General features: G+C 44.0%; 1 protein-coding gene and 1 pseudogene across 1 annotated transcript in view; both read left to right on the forward strand.

Moving 5' to 3' along the window:
* LOC123503494 overlaps positions 1-608 on the forward strand; it is a 1602-nt pseudogene extending 994 nt beyond the window's left edge.
* Positions 1-26131, forward strand: part of LOC123503498 (serine proteinase stubble-like) — a 156486-nt gene that overhangs the window by 100436 nt on the left and 29919 nt on the right. The gene's annotated exons all lie outside the window — the stretch shown is intronic.

Below are 26131 nucleotides of genomic sequence, written 5' to 3' on the forward strand. Positions count from 1 at the left end.
CTGAATGACCAGCAGTTGCAGATCTACGTCAAGCAGGCGCACCCTGGGGACCTGCAGGTGGCGTTGGCGAGGGCCTTGGAGTTCGAGGCCTTCATGAAGACATCGGGCAGCTCTGCAGCGGCCGCCCAGCCCCGACGGGACCTCCAGGGCCGGAAGGCGACGGTGGAGAAGAAGGCGGCGTCGAGGGAGGCGAGCCCGGATGGGTTCCGTGGCTCCTGCTGGAGTTGTGGCGAGAGGGGGCACAAGCGCAGTCAGTGTTCGAGGGGGCGAAGGACGCGTTCCCTCGACCGGCTGAGCTCCGATGCCTTTCAGCCCTGCTGCAAGGAGTGTGGCAAGTCAGGCCACCGTGGAAGCGCCTGCCCCAAGCCGAAGGAAGTGGCGCAGGCGGGAAACTCCGACAGGCTGGAGAAGGGGGCCAACACCCAGCCGTCGGTCCCCGGGCCCCGTGCTGTGTAAGCTGCCGCCGAACGTCCAGTGCGGTGCAGGTGGAAGGCTCGGTGGATGGTAGATCGTGCCGCCTGACTGTCGACACGGGAGCGGAACGGACCTTGGTGCGGCCAGACATGCTGGCCGTTGATCGACTTCCGGATGCGCCACAGCGGCTGTGTGGCGTCACGGGCACTGCGTGGAGCTGAAGGGCCCAGTGGAGGTTTTGGTTGGCGTGGGCGGCGTGGTGGAGCGTCTGCCTGTGTTCGTCGCCGACCTGGAGGAACCGTGTCTGCTGGGCCTTGACTACTTACTGCAGAGCAAGGCTTGTGTCGACCTTGGACGGAGGCTGGTAAGGGTGCGCGGTCAAGAAGTGCCCTTGCTTCCGGAGGTCGGCTGCGCTGAGGTAGTAGTGGCTGAGCGAGTGCACCTTGCCCCAAGGACGGAGGTCAGGGTCCGGTGTCGACTCTCACGAGCGATGGTGGGAGCGGACGGCATGGTGGAGCCTGGCGAGAACCTGCAACTGGCTGGCGGTGTGTCGGTGGCGCGGAGTCTCGTGGGGGCGGGGGAAAAGTTAGTCACTGTCCTCGTGGCTAATTTCTCCGACGAGACCCGGAAGATTCCCGCTGGTGCCAAGCTTGGTACCTGTGAGGATGTGGATCGTCCAGAGGAGTCGGCAGAGAATGCAGAGTCCGCGGCGGAGAAGTCACTGCCCGATTTCCTGGAGGACTTGGCGCACCGGAGCGCCGGGAACCTGGACGAGGCGCAGATGGTGAAGTTGCGCCACACCCTGGCTAAGTACGCGGACGTCTTCAGCAAGGGTGACTTGGACTTGGGTCGCACGGGGTTGGTGAAGCACCGCGTTAACACGGGAAGTAGTGCGCCCATCAAGTGCCCGCCTCGGCGGATCGCACCAGCCAGGAGAGAGGAGATGCAGCGGACAGTCGGCGAGCTGGCGGCGCAGGGGGTGATTGAGCGGTCGGATAGTCCGTGGTCTTCAGCGGTAGTCCTGGTTAAGAAGAAGGACGGCACGCAGCGCTTCTGTGTGGACTACCGGGCACTGAATGACGTGACTGTTAAGGACTCTTACCCCCTGCCGAGGATCGACGACACGCTGGACGCGCTGGTGGGGGCCAGGTGGTTCTCCACGCTCGATCTGAAGTCAGGCTACCACCAGGTGGAGATGACGGAGGAAGACAAGGCGAAAACTGCCTTTTCCTTCGGGCAGGGGTTGTGGCATTTTAATGTCATGCCCTTCGGTCTCTGCAATGCCCCTGGATGTTTCGAGCGGCTGATGGAGAGGGTGTTGGACGGCCTGCAGTGGAGGACGGCCCTCGTCTACATCGACGACGTCATCGTGTTCGGGAGCACCTTCGACGAGGAGCTGGAGCGGGTGGAGGAGGTGCTGCAGCGGTTGAGGAAGGCTAACCTCAAGCTCAGCCCTAAGAAATGCTCGCTCTTCCAGCATGAGGTGCCGTTCCTGGGACACGTTGTCAGTCGGGACGGCGTGCGTACTGACCCGCAGAAGGTGGCCGTCGTGGAGAAGTGGCCTGTTCCCACCAGCGTGGCGGAGGTCAGGAGTTACCTGGGGTTGTGCACGTACTACCGCCGCTTCGTGCCGGACTTCGCCAGCCTAGCAGCTCCTCTTCACCGACTCACCAGAAAGGGGGTGAGCTTCCTGTGGGACGAGGAGTGCCAGACCGCCTTCGAGGGACTGAGGAGGGCCCTGGTGGAGGCGCCGGTCTTGCCTTACCCAGACCCGAAGCTCCCGTACCTGTTGGACACCGACGCCAGTGCAGAGGGCATCGGGGCGGTCCTGTCACAGGTGAAGGACGAGAAGGAGCACGTGGTGGCTTACTACAGCGCCAAGTTTAGGAAGTCCGAGAGGAACTACTGTGTGACGAGGAAGGAGCTGCTGGCGGTGGTGAAGAGTCTCGAGCACTTCCACCCGTACCTCTACGGCGCCGAGTTCACCGTCCGGACCGACCACGCTGCCTTGCAGTGGTTGAAGACGCTGAAGGTGCCGGAGGGCCAGTTGGCGCGGTGGTTGGGGCGGCTCGAGCAGTACAACTACCGCATCGTCCACCGCCCGGGGCGGGTCCACTGCAACGCTGACAGTCTGAGCCGACGCCCGTGTGAGGCAGGTTGCTCACACTGTGCCCGGGAGGACCCCGACCCTGTGTGCCTTCGTCTCCAGGTGCGTGATAGTGTTCCTGAGGCGGATGACAGATGGCGCAAGGCGCAGCGCGAGGACACGGACCTTGCTCCTGTCATCCGGTGGCTGGAGGCTGGCGGAGAACGCCCCAGCTGGGAAACTGTGGCGATGGAAAGTACCGCCACCAAGTGCTTAGTTGACCAGTGGGAGACGTTGCGATTGGACGATCGTGGGGTGCTAGTTAAACGGTGGCTCGTGTTGGGTGGTGTAGGCCGTGACTCGTGGGTAGTGGTCGTTCCCCGAGTGTGGCGAGCGGAAGTGTTGAGGGAGTTGCATGCCGGCGTTACTAGTGGCCACTCGGGCGAGAAAAGGACCCTGTGCCGGTTGCGTCAGCGCTTCTACTGGGTAGGCATGCGTAGTGACGTGTTAGAGTGGTGTAGAGCGTGTGACGTGTGCAGTGCGAAGAAGGGGCCAGGTAGAAAGAACCGGGCTCCTTTGCAGGTGTACAGTGTGGGGGCTCCGATGGAGCGGGTGGCTGTTGACATTGCTGGCCCGCTGCCCCTCACGCCTCGGGGCAACCGGTACATATGTGTGGTGATGGATTATTTCACGAAGTGGCCTGAGGCATATGCACTCCTAACCACGAAGCCGAGACCGTCGCGAGCGTGCTGGTGAACGAGTTCTTTACCCGGTTCGGTGTGCCGACCGAGTTGCATTCCGACCAGGGCCGCGAGTTTGAGTCTCGAGTGTTCCGCGAGTGTTGTGAACTATTGGGGGTGCGAAAGACAAGGACGACGCCCCTCCACCCGCAGTCAGACGGGATGGTGGAGCGTTTTAATCGCACCCTCGCACAGCAGCTTGCCAAGTATTGTGACGAGTCCCAGGAGGACTGGGACGTCAAGCTGCCGGCCATGCTGATGGCTTACAGGTCTGCCGTGCACGAGGCGACGGACTTTACACCAGCCCGTCTCATGTTTGGCCGGGAGCTAAGGCTGCCGGTGGACTTGGCCACTGGGCGGCCTCCAGACGTGAGCTTGCCCACCGTCACCTCTGGCTTCGCAGCGGCTCTGCAGGAGAGCCTGGCGGAGGTGCACCGTCATGCACGTGAGAAGCTCAGGATAGCTGGCCAGGCCATGAAGGAGACGTACGACCGGCGCATGAGGGACGCAAAGTACGCCGTTGGTGACCGAGTGTGGCTGCACAATCCCTGCCGGAAGCGAGGGCTTTCGCCGAAACTACAGAGCCCTTGGCAGGGGCCGTACACTGTGTTGGCAGCCCTGTCGGACGTCACCTACCAGATACAGTGAGGAAGGAAGCGTCCGTGCGTGGTCCATGTTGATCGTCTGTGGCGTTACCATGGTCCGGGGCGCTACTCCTGGGGCGACGGCGAAGGTGAGGGCGTGGGCCCCAACAGTAGCGACGAGGACGTTGACGAAGTGGACGAGGACGGAGAAGAACCTGATGGTGATGTGGGCGAGGCTGTGGGCCATGAGCCGGGACCTGCTGAGGATGAAGATGGCTCGTTGGGTGCAGCTGCGAGCTCGCCAGCCGCCGCTACTTCGCCGCTACAGCGTCCGCGACGAGAGCGGCGACGTCCTGCATATTTGCTAGATTACTATGTCTCAGAGGATGAATGTGCGTGAATGTGTAGCAGCCGGGTCGACTGCTTTGTAAGGGGGGGATAGTGTTACGAGTGTGTGTGTGTATGGGTTTGTGTGTTTGAATGTGGCGCGGGCGGGGAGGAGCTGGCGGGAATTGTGTTGTCGGGAGTAGAGTGAGCAGCGAGGGTGGTGGTTGTTGTGACTGAGACCTGCCTTGGCGCCTGTGTGATTCTCGGGGGTTTTGTAAGTGTTTGAGTGCCTGTGCCTGCCTGTCGGCGTGCCTGAGTGTGTCCTGTTTGCCCTGGAGTGTCCTGGTGCCCTGTAAGTGCCTGAGAACTTTGCATTAAAGGAGTTAAAAGGACCTAACGCTTTGTGTTGCCCCCTGCCTGTGTGAGCCTGTCTTGTCTGGCTGGGCTGTCGTGGAACCTTTACTTGCTGACTGGTGGTGTTGTGGTGGAACCTGCTGTCCTGCCTGAAGGTGAGTGGTCGAAGGTACAGTGGGTGTTGTAACAGTAGTAGTAGCAACCCTCTTAAATAATATATTTATTTAGGTACATAAGATGAATCCCATATGTGTTGTAGTGTGGTTGGCTAACGACCGCATTATTTCTGAATTATATGGAGAGATTACAAGAGTAATATGTAAATAGAAATATAGAGATAAAGAGAGAGGGAGAGATAGATATAGTTACGTTACCAAGGAGAAGGAAGGGTTCCCGGGGGCGGTCTAACACCCAAGGAATGCCCGCCTTTGTCGAGTTCTCTAATCTCACCTACTGCTACTATTACTAGTACTACTAATATTACTATTTGCACTCCCATGACTGAGACTCACTTAACAGTCCACAGATTGATGTAATTACCGCTGTGCGAATAAACATTGACATTGGAATCGGCAACAATACTTCTTATTGAACTTGTGATGTGATGTATTCAAATATATATTGTCTTTACCTTAGTCGGAGTTCGAGTTCCTGTGGTCTAGTGGATAGAGTGACGGTCTTAATGACCCGGGGTGTGAGACACCAGCGTTCAAATCACACACATATGAGAATATTGATGTGGTAAGAAATAATAATTATTGGAATCTAATCATTTAATATATTCTGGCGTAAACATTACATGGGGAAATAGACCAAATAAAAAAAGAAAAAGGGGCCCTCGTGGCTCAGTGGGTAGAGTGATGGATATGAGGGGCGCATAGGTTCGAACCCCCTCTCGGAACTCACAAAAAATTCAATGAGCATCCACTCCATCACTAAGTGTGCCTGGCGAGGACATTGACACGATGGTCAGCAACGCAACACAATCCATATTACACGCCGCTGAGGCTTGTATTCCGAAGACTTCTGCAGTTTACACTAAGCATGGAGTCTCATGGTGGACAACGGATTGCCGACAAGCACTTCGTGAGCGCAATAGACGATACAGGTACTTCAGCCAGCAGCCCAGTCAAGCAAATTTCATAGCCTATAAAAAGGCAAGGGCTCAGGCAAGGAAAGTCATCCGTAATGCAAAGAAAGACTCGTTCAGACAATTCATATCGTCTGTTGACTGCACCACTCCTCTCTCCAAAGTATGGCAAACAAGAAATATTTTAAATAACAGAAAACCATATATTCCTATCACCACCCTTAAAATAAATGATATTATGACTGATAACAAAACAGAAATAGCAAATGCCATAGCCCACCAATTCCATTAGGCCAGCAGCACAACTTATTATGACCCTACCTTCCTTCCAAGGAAGGAGGCTGCAGAACTCACTGTCCCAAACTTTGCCACAGGAGGCGTAAACTCAGACTACAACACAGAGTTTACGTTGGATGAACTCCTCTTTGCCCTGAAATCCTGTAAAGGCTCCAGTCCTGGTCCAGACAATATTTCATATATCATGTTACAACATCTCGGCCACCACTCCCTTTCAAAATTATTAACGCTCTACAATAGAATATGGACCACCTACACTTTTCCTCAGTCTTGGCATTTCGCCCACACCATCCCAATCCCCAAAAAGACTGGACGCCTTACGGACCCCAGTGCGTTTCGTCTTATTGCGCTCACGAGCTGTCTATGTAAGGTCATGGAACGTATGGTAAAGCGAAGGCTACTTTTTGTTTTAGAAGCGAAGGGTCTGTTAGGTGATCAGCAGTCGGGCTTTCGGAAGTACCGAAGCACGATGGATCACCTAACACACCTGGAGCATTGCATTTCAGAGGCTTTTGCCAAAAAAGAATTCATGATAGGGGTGTTTTTAGACATCCACAAAGCCTTCGACATGACATGGCGACACGGTATCCTCATGAAACTCTACGCTCATGGCTTCAGAGGTAACTTGCCCATTTTTGTTTATAATTTTCTTCAGGACAGAATATTCTCTGTCAAGCTTCCTGGTAACGTAATCTCGGACGTTTTAGTCCAGGAGAACGGGGTGCTGCAGGGTAGTGTTCTTAGTCCCATTTTATTTTGTATAATGATTAATGATATTCTGTCAACAACTCCCGTCCCCAGGAATCTTAAATACTCATTGTATGCCGACGATTGTGCGTTATGGCACTCCTCGCCTAACGCACAATTCTCGGCAGGGCGGATTCAGGATGCTCTTGATTCCGTCCAGCATTGGGCCTCACTATGGGGATTTAAGTTTTCAGTTGCTAAGTGTATCGGTGTTGTTTTCACTAGACGTACGAGTAACGTACCTGATTTGCAAATAACTCTTCAAGGCCAACCGATACCGTTTCAAAATTCAGTCAAGTTCTTGGGTCTGCATTTTGATAGCAGACTCAATTGGAAGACTCATGTGAATGAATTGCTCATTCGTTGTCGTAAAAAGATCAATGTCTTCAAATACCTTTCTGGTACTTCATGGGGAGCAGACAGAAAATCTTTATTAATGGTGTACAAGTCCTTAATTCGTTCTCATTTAGACTATGGCTCACTGGTGTATGGGTCTGCGTCGGAACCAACACTGATGAGATTGGATGTACTGCCGAATGAATGTGCGAATGTGTCTTGGAGCCCTGTGCTGCACTCGTGTGGCGCGGATGGATGTTGAGGCCAATACACCACCGCTACAGCTGCGTCGCGACGCCCTTCTTTTATCCCATGGGATAAAAGCGGCTCGGAAAGCTCCCCTCGGTAATACAGCAAACAAGATTATATGGCAGCACCACCACCTCCACAATGCCGTCCGCCGTCCAGTCTCAGTCAGACTACACACGCTATGCCAACAAACGGGCGTGAGACTGGACGATGCGGACCAGCTCGTGCTGCCCACCCTTCCCCCATGGAAACCTCCCACCACCACCTTCAACATCAACTGGCTTCAGGGGAAGAAGGCTGTGGTTACCGAGGTGGAGCTCCAACACCACTTCCGAGCCCTCGTCGCTGGCCTCCCTCCATCCCTACATCTCTACACAGACGGCTCCAAGACAGGTGAATGTGTGGGTGCAAGTGTGTGGTCGTGTGAATGTGCTTTCAGGTTCCGGCTGCCTACCCATACATCGGTGTTTTCTGCTGAAATTTTTGCTATTGACAAAGCCATAGATTATGCTTTAAATTCACTTCATAATTCAATTGTCATTTTTTCGGACTCTATGTCAGCCCTTCAGGCAATAGAGTCCGGCCGCACTGATACAAATGAAATCCAGGGCAACATCATTAATAAGCTGAATTCATGTCATAAATCCTCCTCACTGGTTTGGGTGCCTGGCAGGGTTGGCAATGATTAAATCAAATTGATTTAATCAAATGATTAAATCATTGATTTTTTTACTAAAAAAATCATGATTTTTTTTTTTTTTATTTTTTTTATTTTTTACTAAAAAGTATTCCATAAGTTAAATGATGTGCTCCAAGGATGGTAAAGTAAAACAACCTATTCATGTGCAATTATTCATTTATTCCCTTCATGGTATATACCAGTAAATAAATAAATAAATTAAATAAAAAATAAATAAAATAAAATAAAATAACGAAAAAAAATTAAAGTAATCCTACATTAAGTTTATTCACTCAGAGGCTTTCTGTGATGACCCTAGTTATGGTTTTTGTAAATGAAAACGAGTTTTGCAGCTTTCTCTATCCCTAACCTATTTCTAAGCTTAGAATGAACAAGACCAAATGAAGAAAAAATCCTCTCTACCCCAGAACTTGAGGCTGTTGTTGTAAATAATTTCCTAACCAAATCAGAAAAATAATTTTGTCTTCAACAATCTTGCCCAAAGAAAGCCACCATGCAAGTGGTCCAGCATTAAGTGAATGAGCAGAAAACATGTATGGCTGAAATGGAGGAAGTTCTGCCTTATATATCATTATAAGAGAGAGTGCTGAAGGGCAATTTTCATTGATCCAATTCATTCCCATGTTTTCCTCCTCCATAGTTAGTTTTTTTCCCTTGTAAGCTGGATGTAGTATATTTGCTAAATAGTGAACAGGGTGAGGGCTAGTTTCATTCGTTTCATGAAATGATCTTCAATGACAGCACTATCACCTGACCGAACTGATTCCTCTGCAAGCTTATTCTGTAAATCTTTCCACACCTCAGTAGCTTCTCCTATGTCACATCTGTCCCTCTGAACTTTATCAAGTGCTATGGCAATGAGCTTCAGAATTTTCAGCATATCTTCTGCAGATCTTTTTATGTATGTGTCCATCACCTTCCTTATAATAACTGGATCCAGTTGGTTTCTTTTTTCACCATCACACACAGATACTAATATTGGCCAGTTGTTTAGGTAACCTTCTAAGCAATCAGACAGTGTATTCCACCGTACGTCTTGAGGCACGATGAGGGTTGAACCTCCTGCGGCTTTGTATGCTGCTGAGGCTGTGTGGTTGTTCCGAAAGTATTTAACAATCTTCACAATATGTTCTTTAATGTTACCAATTTCTAAATCTTTTGCTAGCAAATTCAGTATGTGTGCTGAACAACCATAACTTATTAAGTTATACTCATCATCTTTAAGTAACTCAGATCTCATTTTTGCAACATTAGCAGCATTATCAGTGACAAAACTGCCTACTTTGCATTTATATTTGTGTTCAGCTGTTTCTATTGATCTTGTAGCAATCCCTTTAAGGTAATCTGATGTGTGTGGGTGACCGGATGTGTCAATTGTGTCCACAAGATAGACTGAGCTTGTGTTTTCTGATGTGTGAACAGTAACAGAGGCACATATTACAGGTTCATTGGAAACATTTGTCCACCCATCAAGACTCATGCAGACAGTTTTACCTTCTAAATCTACACTTTTTTCACACTCTTTATCATATACCTCGTCTAACAGTGAACCACCTATTTCTCTTCTACTGGGCAGTTTGTATCCTGGCCTCATTACATTCACCATATCTCTAAAGGATGCATGCTCAACAATCTTAAAAGGAGAATTTGTTGCATACACCATAGTAGCTACTTTTTCATCTATTTTTTCCTTATCTTCTTTAGTGGTCTTCACTCCATAGTTCAAAATACTTGTGTTGTGACTTGAAGTTGAAACAGCCTTCTTTAATTTATGTGTATTAGATGAGGTAGGCCTATCCGTATCTTTTCCCAAGCTGTCTGAATTGCTACGCTTGAAAGGGAAGGAAGTACGAGTAGGTGCAATGTGTTTTTCAACACCTGTGGCTGACACTTCTAACAGAGATGGTGTGGCTGATGTTTGTGTAACTGGTTGTGGGTCTGCAAAGAAGAGCACCATATAATAATTCATTGTACTGTATAATTGAGTACATGTAAAATACAATGCAATTATTATGATAAAATACTGTAAACCAAGGTTGGTGATATTTTTTATTAAAAGAAAAAAAAAAGCATTGAATTTTTAGATTTTTTTTTTTTTTTTTTTTTTTTTTTACTAAAAGTATTCCGTAAGTTAAATGATGTGCTCCAAAGATGGTAAAATAACCCTCCTACAAAACTCCCATTTATCTCTCAGTATAATCTTAACCACAACAGCATAGTGGTCTGACCCTTCTAACGCTCCTCTCATCACTTTTGCATCCAGGACATCTTTTCTTAGTCTTTCGTCTTCAGCTATGTAATCAATCAAGCTCCTCTTTTCTCCCCCATCTTCCCCCCTTCTCCACATGTACTGGTGGATCATCTTGTGCTGAAAGAAGGTGTTCGCAAGGAACAACCTCCTTTTAGCACAGATGTCTACCACGTGCTCACCATTCTCATTTACTCCCTCTTTCCCCCCCACTTTCCCACCACACCTGCAAACTCACTATTTCCTACCCTTCCATTCATATATAAATGATATAAGATAAAAGATTCATAATTACCTTCTATTGTTTCTGCTTCAAGATCTGAATCTCGTTGTGGCTCTTTACACTTCTTCTTATGATCACGTAGTCGTTGAACCAAGCCCTGAAGTTCTTTACCACAAACTTTACACTTCGCACGAATTCCCTTGTTTTGCGAGTGAGTTGCAACTTCCTCAAATTCTGCCCAAATACTGTCTTTCTGTCTACCTGCTTTTCTCATTTTGGATGTCTTAAATTGTTATGGTATGTACTATGTAGTTATCCTGAAAATGTAATCACCATTTAAAGTTTTGAACTCTTGATAAACTTATTGTACTTGCTAAAGTCCTGTTGCCTTTCTTCCAATACCGAGGGAATTTAAAAAAGTGAGATCTGTAAGCATTGATCTGCCAGCTGAGCTGCAGGAAACACCTTTTGCAGGTGACAACATTAACCTTTTGAATCTCACTTTGTATGTCTCTGGTAAAGCAAGGAAAGCAACAGGACTTGAACAAGCATATACTGTAGATGCCACTGAGCTGGTAATCTCAGAAAAGCAACCTGCAGAGGCACTGACTGTGACTGACCAACTGGTAGAAAATACATGTACTGTACTGAGCTTAGTGAGTTCTCTTGCTCTAATGTTGCCAACTTGCCATATGTTTTTTACTAGGTAAAATCAGCCTCCTTTAGTCTTTACTAACTTGGGATTCAATGTATCATAATAATAACCAAGGTTAGCAACCAAACAGTAACAGAATAAAAGTAGATATTCTTCTGTGTGGTAATAATATAAAATGCTGTCATGAAAATAACTTCAGGCAACTCTGTCTGTCCTAAACCTGGTCCTGTACCAACTACAAACAAGTATTGAACACGTATGTATCAGGATCCTTGACTGTGCTCACACTTACACGCCCTAAACTCAAACTTAAAGTAACCTATGGAGATTTTCAAATCACTCAGTAGGATATATATATATATATATATATATATATATATATATATATATATATATATATATATATATATATATATATATATATATATATATATATATATATAGATAGATATATATATATATTTTTTTAATAAAAAATCAAATAAATCAAATAAATAAAAAAAAATCAATGATTTTTTTATTTTTTTTATTAAAAAAAAAATAAATAAAAAAAATCACCAACCCTGGTGCCTGGACATTACAGTATACGCGGGAATGAACAGGCTGACATGCTAGCTCGGGCTGCTGCAGAGCTCGAGGGAGCGTGGAACCTCCGTCGGGATCTGCAGTCATGTCTCTCAGTTGTTAAATCATCAGCAAACCTCCTGTGGCAGAGTCACTGGGACAACCTCCACCTCCACACCACCAAACCTATCCTGGGCGAGTGGGCCTCCTCCAATCGCCCCACAAGGCGGGAGGAGGTGGTCCTCGCACGCCTCATGATGGGCTGCACCCTCCCCACCCACATGCTCCCCTACATAGCCAACGCCTTTCCACCACAGTGTTCCAGCTGTAATGTCACTCTCTCTGTCGAGCACATCCTGCTTCACTGTGTGCGTTATCGTGAGGAGAGGCGGCGTATTGCCGGGGTTGCGGCCTCCCGCTAACGCAAACCACCCTCCTGGGTGATGAACACCCGGATGTGGTCGATAGACTGATGATTTACCTGACTGAGACCAATTTAATCAGAGAGTTGTGATTTATGTGTATATATTATGTTATTTATTCTATGTATTTATTTATATATTTATGTAAATAAAAGTATGAAAGTGTGTATGTTTCCAATTTTGCGTGATCTAATGTGAATGTTTTCCCTTCATGTATATATGCAATACGTAGTGATACTACGTAGCTACCCTGTGTGATTGTGAGTTATCCCCCCTCCCCCATGCCCTGACAAAGGACAATAGTTTTGAGATAGGTATAGGATCCCTCTGTGAATGAAGCGTGCATGAGAATGTGTGAAGACACTTAATGTTAAGATATTAAAACAAAAAAACAAAAATGATATATTTAAAAATAAATAAATAAATAAAGCCAAAAAAAAAAATGTTAAAACAAAATAAAAGGCTTTATTTTAAAAGAAATGTTATTTTTTTTAAATAAATAAATGGCCTAATACCCAAGACAGAGTGATGGCCCCCCTAAAAAAAAAAAAAAAAAAAATATTTAGCTCAGTCTGCCAGAACAGGGCGCCCGCTACACAACGCCCCGTTTTCCGCGATACGGGACAACTGTCTCTCATGTAATAGAAACAGTTTAAGAATACTGGAATCCCTATATATTTCCCAAGTAAAGCCATCCCTCAACAATACTCTGTCAGCATACCCACTTATGATAGTGTGAATTTTTACCATTGTAATTCTCTTTGTATTTTTACTTTATTCTTTTATACTTATATTTGTTTTATCGTTTTATTTTAGGCCACTGATGATGACATAAGATGAAATGTCGAAACGTTTGGCCCATTAAAGATGCTGCTCGTAGCTACCTTAGTGATTGCTTTCCTACTGAAAATACGATTTCCCAGAAATCAACCTGTTTCGGATATTCTGGATAATTCTTTTTTGGCATTTCTTAGTGACTGTACCTTAGTGGCGCCTTTATTTTCGTTCTTTTGTTGCCCGAGAGGAGTGACGCTCTGACATGGATAAAGGCGAATAATATAGAATACTCCAAGTTTCTCCTCATGCCCTGACCAGACCACATTAGTATAACATTGAATAAATTATTAATTTATCCAGTGCGTTTGTGGCTCGTATTCCCAAACACTTATGTGCTTTATGTACACTATTTCAAAAGGCTTTATTGAAAATTACACGAAATTTTAAAGGTGATTTTACGGTTCTAGAGGCAGATTGACAAGATTTCTACATTATTAACTGAAGAAACTCTTGAAAACGCCGCTAATCATCTCTGGCGAGAGAGCAAAGCGTTTCTAAATACAGACCTGTAAAGACTCATCAATTCCGTAGATTCCTTCAGCACTGAAGTAACTGACGCCTCCCAGAATCTGTCGTATTCTTCAACTCATCCACCTCGAGTAGCGTTTAGATTGAGTTATTAATGAAAGGAAAATACAGACTTTAGGGAGGGAATTGTGTAACGAGGTGAGACGCGTTAATGCGAGGAGTTACTGAGTCATGAAAGAGAGAGAGAGATTATGTGTGTGTGTGTGTGTGTGTGTGTTTGTGTGTGTAATTCACCTCGGTCGCCTACTGGTCACCCAGCCAGTCTTCCCCATTACGGAGCGAGCTCAGAGCTCATAGACCGATCTTAGGGTAGGACTGAGACTACATCACACACAACACACACCGGGAAAGCTAGGCCACAATCCCTCGAGTTACATCCCGTACCTATTTACTGCTAAATAAATGTTCCGAAACACTCCACTTGATATCCTGTTGTAAACTTTGTTGCTCGCCGCCGGAATGTTGCATCTCTTGCTATCTTCCACCACCATTGTCCATGCTAACTGCTCTTCTCATCTTGCTAACTGCATGCCTCCCCTTATGTATTTCCAACCTCCCATGACTTGACTTCATTCAAGAGGGCAGTCTCTACCCATTTCTCCCTGTCTTTTGGCTAATCCCTTCGGACCAGTAAGGAGACCGGACACTCAGTGGGTCTCTTTATATATATATATATATATATATATATATATATATATATATATATATATATATATATATATATATATATATATATATATATATATATATATATATATATATATATATATTTATATAATGTTTCTCTCTGAACTCTTCCCTTCAATGCATCCACATCCACCTTTTTCTTCTCCCGCGTCTCCTGTCCCGTACCTCTATAACGCCTCTCTTCACTGTATGCCTCTTCCCTTCTCGTGACAACCACTACAACTGCAGAGTCTTACATGTTTTCCTGGCTCCCTTTATATCTTCAATTCTGGGAATACTCTTGTGGTACTTTGTCTCACATTGAATATTCTATCTGACAGTGAGCCATCTTTGTGTGTCACCCTCTCTCTCAACCTTTCCTTTATAAATAGATATGGTAATCTTTAAACGTTTTATATTTCAATCTTTCTGAATTAGCTTTTTCAGTCAGATCAATTTCCTTGTGCGTTAATGCATTATTCATATAACTCTGCCGTGCCACAGAATTAGTATAATTTCATTCTGTAAATACTAATAAACTACAAGGACAGTTTTTTTTTTCGTAATGGCTGACTTAGAAATCACTTTGAACTTGTCCAAAACAATTACACCTTTATTTACTGTAAATGTGGCGGCTTCTTCAATCCTGACTGACACCAGCTGGAGCCCACTTATGTATTGTGAAGGAGAAGGTTAAGGACTGTGGAAATGATTCACCTCTCTCTCTCTCTCTCTCTCTCTCTCTCTCTCTCTCTCTCTCTCTCTCTCTCTCTCTCTCTCTCTCTCTCTCTCTCTCTCTCTCTTTTTTTTTTTATTTAAACATAGTACATATATTTACATATTCGACTTAAAATTCCACGTTGAGTATGGAATTATTTAAAAAGCCTAACAATAGTTAAGATACATTAAGAATATTGTTTTTACATTAATAACTTTTACGTTAGCACCAGAGGAGTGGCCTGCGTTCAACGCCACCTGTGTGCTGCCACCTTGACCTGCTGGGTGGACATGTCCTCCACCTGGGGTGTGGTTGTGGTGAATGCGTTCCACATCCTTGAGGTCCGGGCACTGTATGTTCGTTGGTGCTGCCGTGTGTTGGAGAAGGGCACCTCCACAGTCTGTTTACTGGTGGCAGCAGCTCGCCTGGGCCTCTGGGCAGCGCGTGGTGGAAGTCCCAGGCGTCGGAAGTGCGGTACTCCTTGCACCTGAGTTTTGTGGCACACCACCAGCGCTGCCACATCTCGTCGGTGCTCCAACGACGTGACGGGGGTGTGTGGCGGCAGGTCGTCCTGCACCTTGTCAAGTCTCTGCATGTGGGTGGCGGCACTTGACATCCACGACAGGCAGCCGTACTCCAGGCACGGACGTATCTGCGCCTTGTATAGCATGATGATGCCGTGCGGGTCAAGCGTTCCCGCCACCCTCCGCAGGGCAGAGACTCTTAGAGACGCCTGTCGGGTGACTGCACCTACATGGCCGTCGAAGCGCAGGCAGCGGTCCACCGTCACCCCTAAGACCTTGATGTGGTCCTGGAGAGACAGAGCCTAGCCTCCAAAGCACAGCTGCTCTGAGACCGCTCTGGAGGCTCCTGGCGACCGCGAGATGACCATCGCCTGCGTCTTCTCAGGTGCAAAGGAGACTTGCCACGTTTCTCCCCATTGCTCCACCAGCCGTAGCTGCTTGTTTAGCTGCCGGACAGCGCTCTGGCTATCAAGGCGGCAGTAGGACCGGGAGAGGGTGCAGTCGTCCGCATATGCTTCCACTGTCGGTAGTTTTCGGAGCAGGTCGTCGATATAGATGTTCCACAGGATTGGGCCCAGCACTGAACCCTGTGGAACGGAGGCTTGAACTGGCGAGGGCTCTGATGATTGCCCATTGACGACCACATGAAGAGTCCTCCCACGTAGGTAGTCGTCAAGCAGTAGCATTAGGTCTCCCTGGATACCCTTGGCACGGAGCTTTTCAAGAAGTCCCGCGTGCCAGACCCTATCAAAGGCTCCAGCTATATCCAGGGCTACCACAAGCGTGTCCAGGCCCTCGTCCAGGGCGTTTTGCCAATCTTTGGTGAGGAGCAGGAGTAGGTCGGAGGTGGACCGGCCTAGCCTGAAGCCAAACTGTCTCTCTGAGAGGAGATGGTTTTCACTCAGATGTTGACAGATGGCTCCAGCCACTATCTGCTCCAGCACCTTGCCCACCACAGAGAGCAGGGAGATCGGCCTGTAGTTGCTGGGTACAGACCGCGAGCTCTTCTTGTGGACCGAAACGACTTGTGCCTCTTTCCACATTGAGGGCCATTTTTTTCCCTCAGGCAGGTCGTAAAGACGTTGGAGAGAAGACCTGACAGCTCCTTAGCACAGTTCTTAAGGAGGTGTGGGCTGACGTCGTCCGGGCCGGTGGCTTTACTGTCACTGAGACCCGGGTGATGGTGCTTTGAGTCTTCAGTGGCAGGTGAGGCGCTTGTCTTTCCGGGTCTCCAACCCTCATCTTGTTGCTGAAGCTTGTAGCCAGGAGTGAGGCCTTGTCCCAGCTGCTTGTGGCAGTGGAACCGTCAGGCCTGAGGAGTGGAGGGATGGCGTCTTGGTGTTTAGCTCCTTGGCGCTCCTTGACTAAGCTCCACCAGGTCTTGCCTTCTACTCCTGGGCCACAAAGTTTCCGTTTTAGGTCCTCCTGTTTTCTATGTTTGGCCCATCTGCAGGCAGCTACCACCCGTTTGCAGGCAGCCTTGTGAAGTGCCTTGTTCCTCTGCGTCGGGTGCCGCTTGTACCTCAGCCAGGCGGCGTGTTTGGCCTCAGCAGCGGCCTTGCAGCGGAAGCCAAACCAAGCAGGATCGTCAGGCCTGGAGAGATACACTCTGCTGGGGACATACTGCTGCTGGAGGATGAGGAGCTTAGTAGTGAGCGCTCGTGCCTGCTCCTCGGCATCACCCACCAAGGTTTCTCCTCAGTTTGTCTCCTCCAGGGCACGCCTCATGGTCGGCCAGTCAGCCCTCCCCCAGAGCCAGTTGGTGCGTGGGACAGCGTCCTCTCGCGTTGCGTTCAGCTCGACTCGGGCCAGGACAGCGTAATGATCCGAGCTGCTTACAGGCCCCAGCTGCTGACAGCGGACGCTCGTCTCGGGGAGGTCTGACAGCACAGGGTCTAGCATCCCTCCTCGCACATGCATGGGGAAGGTAACATGATTTGTTAGGCCCTGCACCTCCAAGAGGTCGTCATAAGCGTTCTGCTCCAGGTGGCAGTTTAGGTCTCCCACTACCATCACGTGGGAGCATTGATGGCATAGAAGAAGGGTGTCGAGTTCCTCCGTCAGGAAGTCCAGGGGTGCCCGTCCTTGCCTGGGGGGGGCGGTACATGATACAGAGGAGGAGACCTCTGTTGTCTTCCAGTATCACCCTGAAGAACAGTGCTTCCGTTTGAAGAGGAACCGTCACCTCAAGTTCCTGGGTTTGGAGGCCGTCCCTAAAGCAAGCTGCCACCCCTCCGCCTGCTCTGTTCTCCCTGTCCTTCCTTATCCAGTGGGAGTACCCAGGGACCTTACCAAACGTTGGTTCTACCTCTCCAGTGAGCCACGTTTCTGTCACTGCTACAACGTCAGCCCTATGTCGCAGGGCGAAATTGTGTGTGAGGTCACCAACATTTGTCCTAAGTCCCCTCACATTGGCCGTCACCACAGTGAGGCAGCTGCTGCTGCGTCCTTTCCCTCGGCGGGCCGTGTAGGTGTGGCTGCGAGAGGTGGTAGAAGGACAGGACGTGTTAGGGGCTGGCCTGTTAGGCGGACACATTCCAGTTGAAGGGCTGCCCAGACTGTGGTTGCCAAGTTGGGGGCTTGACAGGGTAGAGAAAGGGCTGAAAAGTCTGCTGCGGCTGAGGATATTGCCAGAGTGAAGGCTGGGGAGGGGCTGGGAAGGTCTGCGGGGGTTGATGTTGCTGCTGCCGGCCCAAGCCATTCGCTATGACCCTCCTTAGCCTTTCTTCCTGGCGCTGAAACATCTCTTTCTGGCGTCGAAACATATCCTCCTGCCGTCGGTCAGCAGCACGAGTTCGACACCTTTCTGCCGTGGTACAGTGGAACCATGCGTGCTTTGGGATCCAAGGGGTCTCCAAGCGCACGGGTTCGAATCCTGTCCACGGTCTGAGTGCAGGTTGGGCTTCCTCACTCAGGGCAACGGTTTCCTAGCGGGTGGGCTTTGAGATAGGAGGTACCCTAAAAATTATCCCCTTTAGCCCATAAATTCCCGTGAAAAGCCCACATGGTATAAAAAAAAAAAAAAGTGTCCAGGTCTTTGGCAGTACTCGCAGCGAATCCTGGGCGCCCCCATTTGAGCCTCTGAGATCCTGAGGTCACGCAGCCGGCCCATTTGATGTGGCGTAAGGGGTCCGGCAGACGTCATGGGGAGCGTGGTGAGTGTAGGAGGCGTCGCGGGGCTGGAGGGTTCTGCCTGCTGCTGGTCACGCTTTTTCTGCTTTTTCTTTTTTTTTGTGGGGCTGCATTGATGCCGTTGCTGTTATTGTTTTCACTGCTGGTGCTGTCATCCTCGTTGTTGTTGCTGATGTTGTTGTTGTTGTTTCTGCCACTGCTGCTGCTGCTTTCACTGTGGTTGTTTCTGCCACTGTCGCTGCCGCTGCTGCCGCTGTTGTTGCTGTTGTCACAGTTATTTTCACTGCTTTCATTATTATTGCTGCTACTGCCACTGTTGTTTCCGTTGCCAGCCCTGCTGACGCTGCTGTTACTGCTTTCGCCATCGCCTCGGCGGTCCCCGCTACTCCTGTCTCCGCTATCGGCGGCGGCGGCGGTAGTGGTGGCCGTGGTAACGTTTGTAGGAGGGCACTCAGCGGTTTGTAGCGGTTTGGGCCTCCCGGAGTGCCACCACTGCCTCCAGTATTCTGATGAGGCACATGCCTGGTTCCAAGTGGTGTCAATGGACCGGGAAGTCGCCGTGGTTGCGATGGAGCGACAGGGGATTTGTGTTTCTGTGTCACGGGCGTCTTTTAGAGTTTCGATTATCTCCAAGAACTCCCTGACGACATTCTCCTTGTTGATAATCCAGTCCCTCTGAACCCTGAGGAACTGAATTACGTTGCCATTTCGTGACACCGCTCCGTGCATTTGTTTGAGAGAGGCGATTAGTTCATCCTTCTCCATGTTTTGCATGTATTTCCATTCGTCATCGTCACCATCTTCGTCCTCCGTACCACCCGTCAGCTGGGAGGAGGGCGGGGAGAAGGAAGGGGTGTCGGGAAGGTAGATGACTTGCTCATCAATGTCAGCACTCCGTCGGAGCTCTTGAGTGTCCTTGCATGAGTATGAGTCTCGACCAGCAAGGCACCCTTTGTGGCAGACGTTAGGGCAATCAACTCTGCCAGAGCAGCTGACATAAGGCACCGTGTCCGTAACTCTGTAGCCACAAACCGCACACCACCGTTTAGGGCAGTATGAGGGGAGGTTGCGGCGCCTAATGAGCTTATGGCAACTCATCTCCATCTCAGCTGAGTTGGTGGTGGGTGTGGGGATGAGAACCGTCGCCATGTCCCAGGGGAATTTGTCTGGGTGGACGGCTCTCTCTCTCTCTCTCTCTCTCTCTCTCTCTCTCTCTCTCTCTCTCTCTCTCTCTCTCTCTCTCTCACCAGTTCGAGAATAAATTTAATCTTTTCGTGAAAAATATTCACCAAAATTAGATTCATCATGAGTTTAATTTTTGACCTTTTCAAAGAACAAATTAGCACGTTTTTCTTTCTTTTGTTGATATTTTTACCGAACTTTCTGATCAATTTTAATAGTTTCACTCCTGGAGCCAGACAGAACGTTTATTATTTACTAGCTTTTTTATTAACGTTGTTTATATCGTCATTGTTGGCAGTATTTCTTTTTATCCAATGTCAAAATAATATTTATCATTTTTATCATTATTGTTTATATCAACATAATCTTTATTATTATTATTATTATTATTATTATTATTATTATTATTATTATTATTATTATTATTATTATTATTATTATTATTATTATTATTATTATTATTATTATTATTATTATTATTATTATTATTATTATTATTATTATTATTATTATTATTATTATTATTATTATTATTATTATTATTATTATTATTATTATTATTATTATTATTATTATTATTATTATTATTATTATTATTATTATTATTATTATTATTATTATTATTATTATTATTATTATTATTATTATTATTATTATTATTATTATTATTATTATTATTATTATTATTATTATTATTATTATTATTATTATTATTATTATTATTATTATTATTATTATTATTATTATTATTATTATTATTATTATTATTATTATTATTATTATTATTATTATTATTATTATTATTATTATTATTATTATTATTATTATTATTATTATTATTATTATTATTATTATTATTATTATTATTATTATTATTATTATTATTATTATTATTATTATTATTATTATTATTATTATTATTATTATTATTATTATTATTATTATTATTATTATTATTATTATTATTATTATTATTATTATTATTATTATTATTATTATTATTATTATTATTATTATTATTATTATTATTATTATTATTATTATTATTATTATTATTATTATTATTATTATTATTATTATTATTATTATTATTATTATTATTATTATTATTATTATTATTATTATTATTATTATTATTATTATTATTATTATTATTATTATTATTATTATTATTATTATTATTATTATTATTATTATTATTATTATTATTATTATTATTATTATTATTATTATTATTATTATTATTATTATTATTATTATTATTATTATTATTATTATATTATTATTATTATTATTATTATTATTATTATTATTATTATTATTATTATTATTATTATTATTATTATTATTATTATTATTATTATTATTATTATTATTATTATTATTATTATTATTATTATTATTATTATTATTATTATTATTATTATTATTATTATTATTATTATTATTATTATTATTATTATTATTATTATTATTATTATTATTATTATTATTATTATTATTATTATTATTATTATTATTATTATTATTATTATTATTATTATTATTATTATTATTATTATTATTATTATTATTATTATTATTATTATTATTATTATTATTATTATTATTATTATTATTATTATTATTATTATTATTATTATTATTATTATTATTATTATTATTATTATTATTATTATTATTATTATTATTATTATTATTATTATTATTATTATTATTATTATTATTATTATTATTATTATTATTGTTTTTGCTGTTGTTGTTGTTGTTGTTGTTGTTGTTGTTGTTGTTGTTGTTGTTGTTGTTGTTGTTGTTGTTGCTGTTGTTGTTATCACGATCACCATCACTTTGATCATCATGAACCAGTAATAGCGGGACACACCTCTAAACGTGTTAGAAATTCTAGTTATAATCTTACATGGGGAAAGTAGTACGAGTACAAGTCCACGTAAGCTTCCTGTCCTATTCAGAATTGAGTCCATTAGGCAAAGTAGCGTAAGGGAGGGAAGGGCTGGCTCAGGGCCATAGGGCAGTGCAGGGCAGCCTGGTGGTTGATGTGCGTCGCACACAAAGTGCTGGTGTATTCTTTGGAAGTAAATTAAGTAATGCGTTACTTACTGAAACTTTGGCTGTGTGTCTCTAGGAGAGGGTGATGCGAGGCAGACCGCTAGATAGATAGATAGATAGGTACATTAACATAGATAGATAGATTGATAGATAAATGAATAGATAAATAAGTAGAGAAATAGATAAAGTTAGATAAATAAATAGATAGATAGATAGGTAGGTAAAAATAGATAGATACATTGATAGATAGACCAACAGATATATAGACAGATAAATAAATAGACACATGAATAGATAGATAGATAGATAGATAGATAGATAACGTAGATATGGATAGATAGATACAAAGAGAGAGAGAGAGAGAGAGAGAGAGAGAGAGAGAGAGAGAGAGAGAGAGAGAGAGAGAGAGAGAGAGAGAGAGAGAGAGAGAGAGAGAGAGAGAGAACGCTTATTGATAACTGACAGTTACAGTTACATGTATATTAGTGTGACTGTAGACTTATAGGCTAACATTACATAACATTACATTACATTACAGGTGAGATGAGGTGAAGTGGTACTGACATGCTAACTTTACAGACATTTCCAGGCTAACACTACAGACATTTACATGCAAATATTACATTACATTACATTACAGGTTAGTTGAGGTGAAGTGGTACTGACATGCTAACATTACAGGCACTTACAGGCTAACATTACATTACATTACATTACAGATGAGGTGAGGTGAGGGTGAGTTGAGGTGAGGTGAAGGTATTTACATGGTAACATTGCAGGTACTTACGTTACATTACATTACATTACATTACAGGTGAGGTGAGGTGAGGTGAGGTGGGGTGAGGTGAAGTGTTTCTTACATTCTAACATTACATTACATTTTTATTTACAGGCTAACATTACATTACATGACATTACTTTTAATTAATGTTGGTCTGCATTACATACTACAGATATTTACATACATATATATTACCTTACATAACAAACATATATGCATTATATTACATTACATTATATTACATACATATATACGTTACATACGTATACATTACATACATATACATCACATTATTTACATATACATTACATTACATTATTTACATATATATCATATAATCACATTCCATACATATACATTATATTATATTATTTACATATACATCATTACATCATATATATACATTATATTACATCACATACATTACATTACATATACATTTACATCACATTCCATTACACATATATTACATTATTAATGAGGTGCTTACATTACATTACCTCACCTTACCTCACAAACATTACATACAAACACACACTCATACACATTACTTACCTTCTGCGGATGGCGTGCTGCTGCTGCTGCTGCTGCTGCTGGATCTTCCTCTTCTTCTTCTTCTTGGTGCTGGAGATCCTCTTCTTCTTCTGCTGCTGGTGGTTCTTTTGCTGCTGCTGCTGCTGCTGCTGCTGCTCCTCCCCCTCCTCCTCCTCCTTGCTGCCTCAGACACCCGTTGCTCCCATGCGACCTTAAGTAGGGCGCGGGCCAAACGGGCGTACTATATGATGCCCGAGTTTTTTTTTTTTTTTTTTTTTTTTTTATTCATTTTATATTTTTTTTATTATTTTTTTTATTATTTTTTTATTCTTTTTTTTTTTTTTTTCCTCTGCTGCCCCAGACACCAAGACACGCCCGTCGCTCCCATGCGACCTCAAGTAGGGCGCGGGCCAAACGAGCGTACTGTACGATGCCTGAGTTTTTTTTTTTTTTTTTTTTTTTTTTTTTATTTTATTTTTTTTTTTTATTTATTCAATTTTTTTTATTCATTTATTTCTTTTCTTCTACTGCCTCAGACATCAAGGCACGCCCGTCGCTCCCATGCGACCCCACGTAGGGCGCGGGCCAAACGAGCGTACTGTACGATGCCTGAGGCTTTTTTTTTTTTTTTATACGATGCGCTGCTGCTGCTCCGCCTCCTCCGGTGCTCCTGCTGGTGTGTACCTGAAGAGACAAAGTGATGTTTGTTTGTACGTACCTGATGTTGCTGGTGGCTGTGTTGGTGGTGGTTGCCCCCTAACCACCACCACCACAACTACCAGCAACTGTTCTACTGCTGATGCTGGCGATGGTTCTCTTCTTCCTCTGCAGCTGCTGGTGATACACCTCTTCTTCATAGTGGTGGTTGTTGTTGTCTTCTTCTTCTTCTTCTGGTGTTGGTCCTCTTCTTCTTCCTTCTTTGCTGCTGCTGGTGTACCCTCCTCCTTCTTGCGGTCACTACGTGGACTACCAGATACTGATTCTCTCCTATCCTATCCTAACCTAACCTAACCTAGCTAAGTGATAACCTACTTGAGTGAGTCAGTAAGGCAGTTCTTGTAGTTCCCAGCGTGGGGGGAGGGGTGGGGGAGGGCAGCTCTCCCCTGGGCAGTGGATGCTCTCTGAGTTTTTGCAAGTTCCGAGCGGGTTTCGAACCCACGCTTCCCTCACGCCAATCCAAATGTCATCACTCTACCCACTGAGCCACGAGGACCCAGCACAGTATTATGCAAAGTTGGTCTATTTCCCCATCTTATGTTCAGGATGCACTGGGCCGTGGGAGCCCCAGCACAGCTGAGGCTACACAAGATGTACTGGAACACATCACTTCCCTAACTGTGTTCATGCCGCACCAAAACTTCAATAGACAATGACTGCTGCCAATCTTGATGTGAACATTGACACTGACAACGATAATGAGATACAATGAAGTGTTGCACACTGGTGGGAGTATCAGTCATGGCGTGAAAATAGTAATAGGTCAGATGAAACAACTTCCTCAGGTGTGGAGTCTGCCTGTGTTAACCACTACTCTCACTCATTCACACCTTCCTCTGGTAAACTGTGGAACTCCCTGCCTGATTCTGTATTTCCTTCTTCCTACGACTTGACTTCTTTTAAGAGGGAGGTTTCAAGATATTTCTTCCTGAATTTTGGATAACTCATACAAACCTTCAAGGACCTGGCATCCCAGTGGGCCTTTTTCTTCAATTTTTGTTGCCTTTGGCCACTTTTTGTTCCTACATGAAAAAAAAGAAAACTGACGTGGCCAGGATTCGAACCCGTGTGCCTGTAACCCCTTGGAGCCCAAAGCGCGCGTGGTTCCACTCTACTTATATTTCAGTGATTGTCGTTTTTTGTTTTTATTTTTGTTTTCAGTGTTTTTGGTGAACAGTGGTGGCAGTGATCATTTAGTGCGCCTCTTCTGTTTGGCAACTTAGACTGTGACGCTGTCTGTTATTCACTTGTTGATTTATTGGTGCATTTACCTTCAGAGTTAGGATAATGATCACTAATAGTATTGCTCTTATTATTATTATTATTATTATTATTATTATTATTATTATTATTATTATTATTATTATTATTATTATATATTATTATTATTATTATTATTATTATTATTATTATTATTATTATTATTATTATTATTATCATTATTGATAGTAGTAGTAGTAGTAGTAGTAGTAGTAGTAGTAGTAGTAGAAGTAGTTATCTATTATTAATTTTATTATTATTTCCATTCATTGTCATTATTATTGTCATTATTAATATTATTTTAATTATTTTCAACATTATTCAATTTACTATTATTATTGTTATTATTACTATTAATTTCATTATTATTATAATAATAATAATAATAATAATAATAATAATAATAATAATAATAATAATAATAATAATAATAATAATAATAATAATGATAATAATAATAGTAATAGTAATATATAATAATAATAATAATAATAATAATAATGATAATAATAATAATAATAATAATAATAATAATAATAATAATAAGAATAAGAGAGAGAGAGAGAGAGAGAGAGAGAGAGAGAGAGAGAGAGAGAGAGAGAGAGAGAGAGAGAGAGAGAGAGAGAGAGAGAGAGAGAGAGAGTGTGTGTGTGTGTGTGTGTGTGTGTGTGTGTGTGTGTGTGTGTGTGTGTGTGTGTGTGTGTGTGTGTGTGTGTGTGTGTGTGTGTGTGTGTGTGTGTGTGTGTGTGTGTGTGTGTGTGTGTGTGTGTGTGTGTGTGTGAGTGTGTTCTTTTGGAGTGTTGTGCGAGGAGAGAGAGGAAGAGTGGTGTGTTTGGTGAGGGAAAGGATGAAAGAGAGGGAATTGTGAGTGTTCTGTGAGGGAGAGAGGAAGAGGGAGAGTTAGTGTGTGGTGTTCTATGAGGGGAAGAAGATTTATTTCGTGAAGGGAGAGAAGAAAGAGAGGAATTGTGAGTGTTCTGTGAGGGAAAGGGAGGAAGAGTGGTGTTTTTACGGTTGTAGTGACAGATTGTTAAGATTTGTGCATTATTAATAGGAGAGCTATACCTAGTTATCTCTGTGGCCTTGGAAAATAGTGGTGGTGAGAGAGCATAATGTTTTTCAATACAGGCTACTTACCTGCTTCATGAG

This window comes from Portunus trituberculatus, chromosome 14, assembly GCF_017591435.1.
Source record: "Portunus trituberculatus isolate SZX2019 chromosome 14, ASM1759143v1, whole genome shotgun sequence".
NCBI classification, from domain to species: Eukaryota; Metazoa; Arthropoda; class Malacostraca; order Decapoda; family Portunidae; genus Portunus; species Portunus trituberculatus.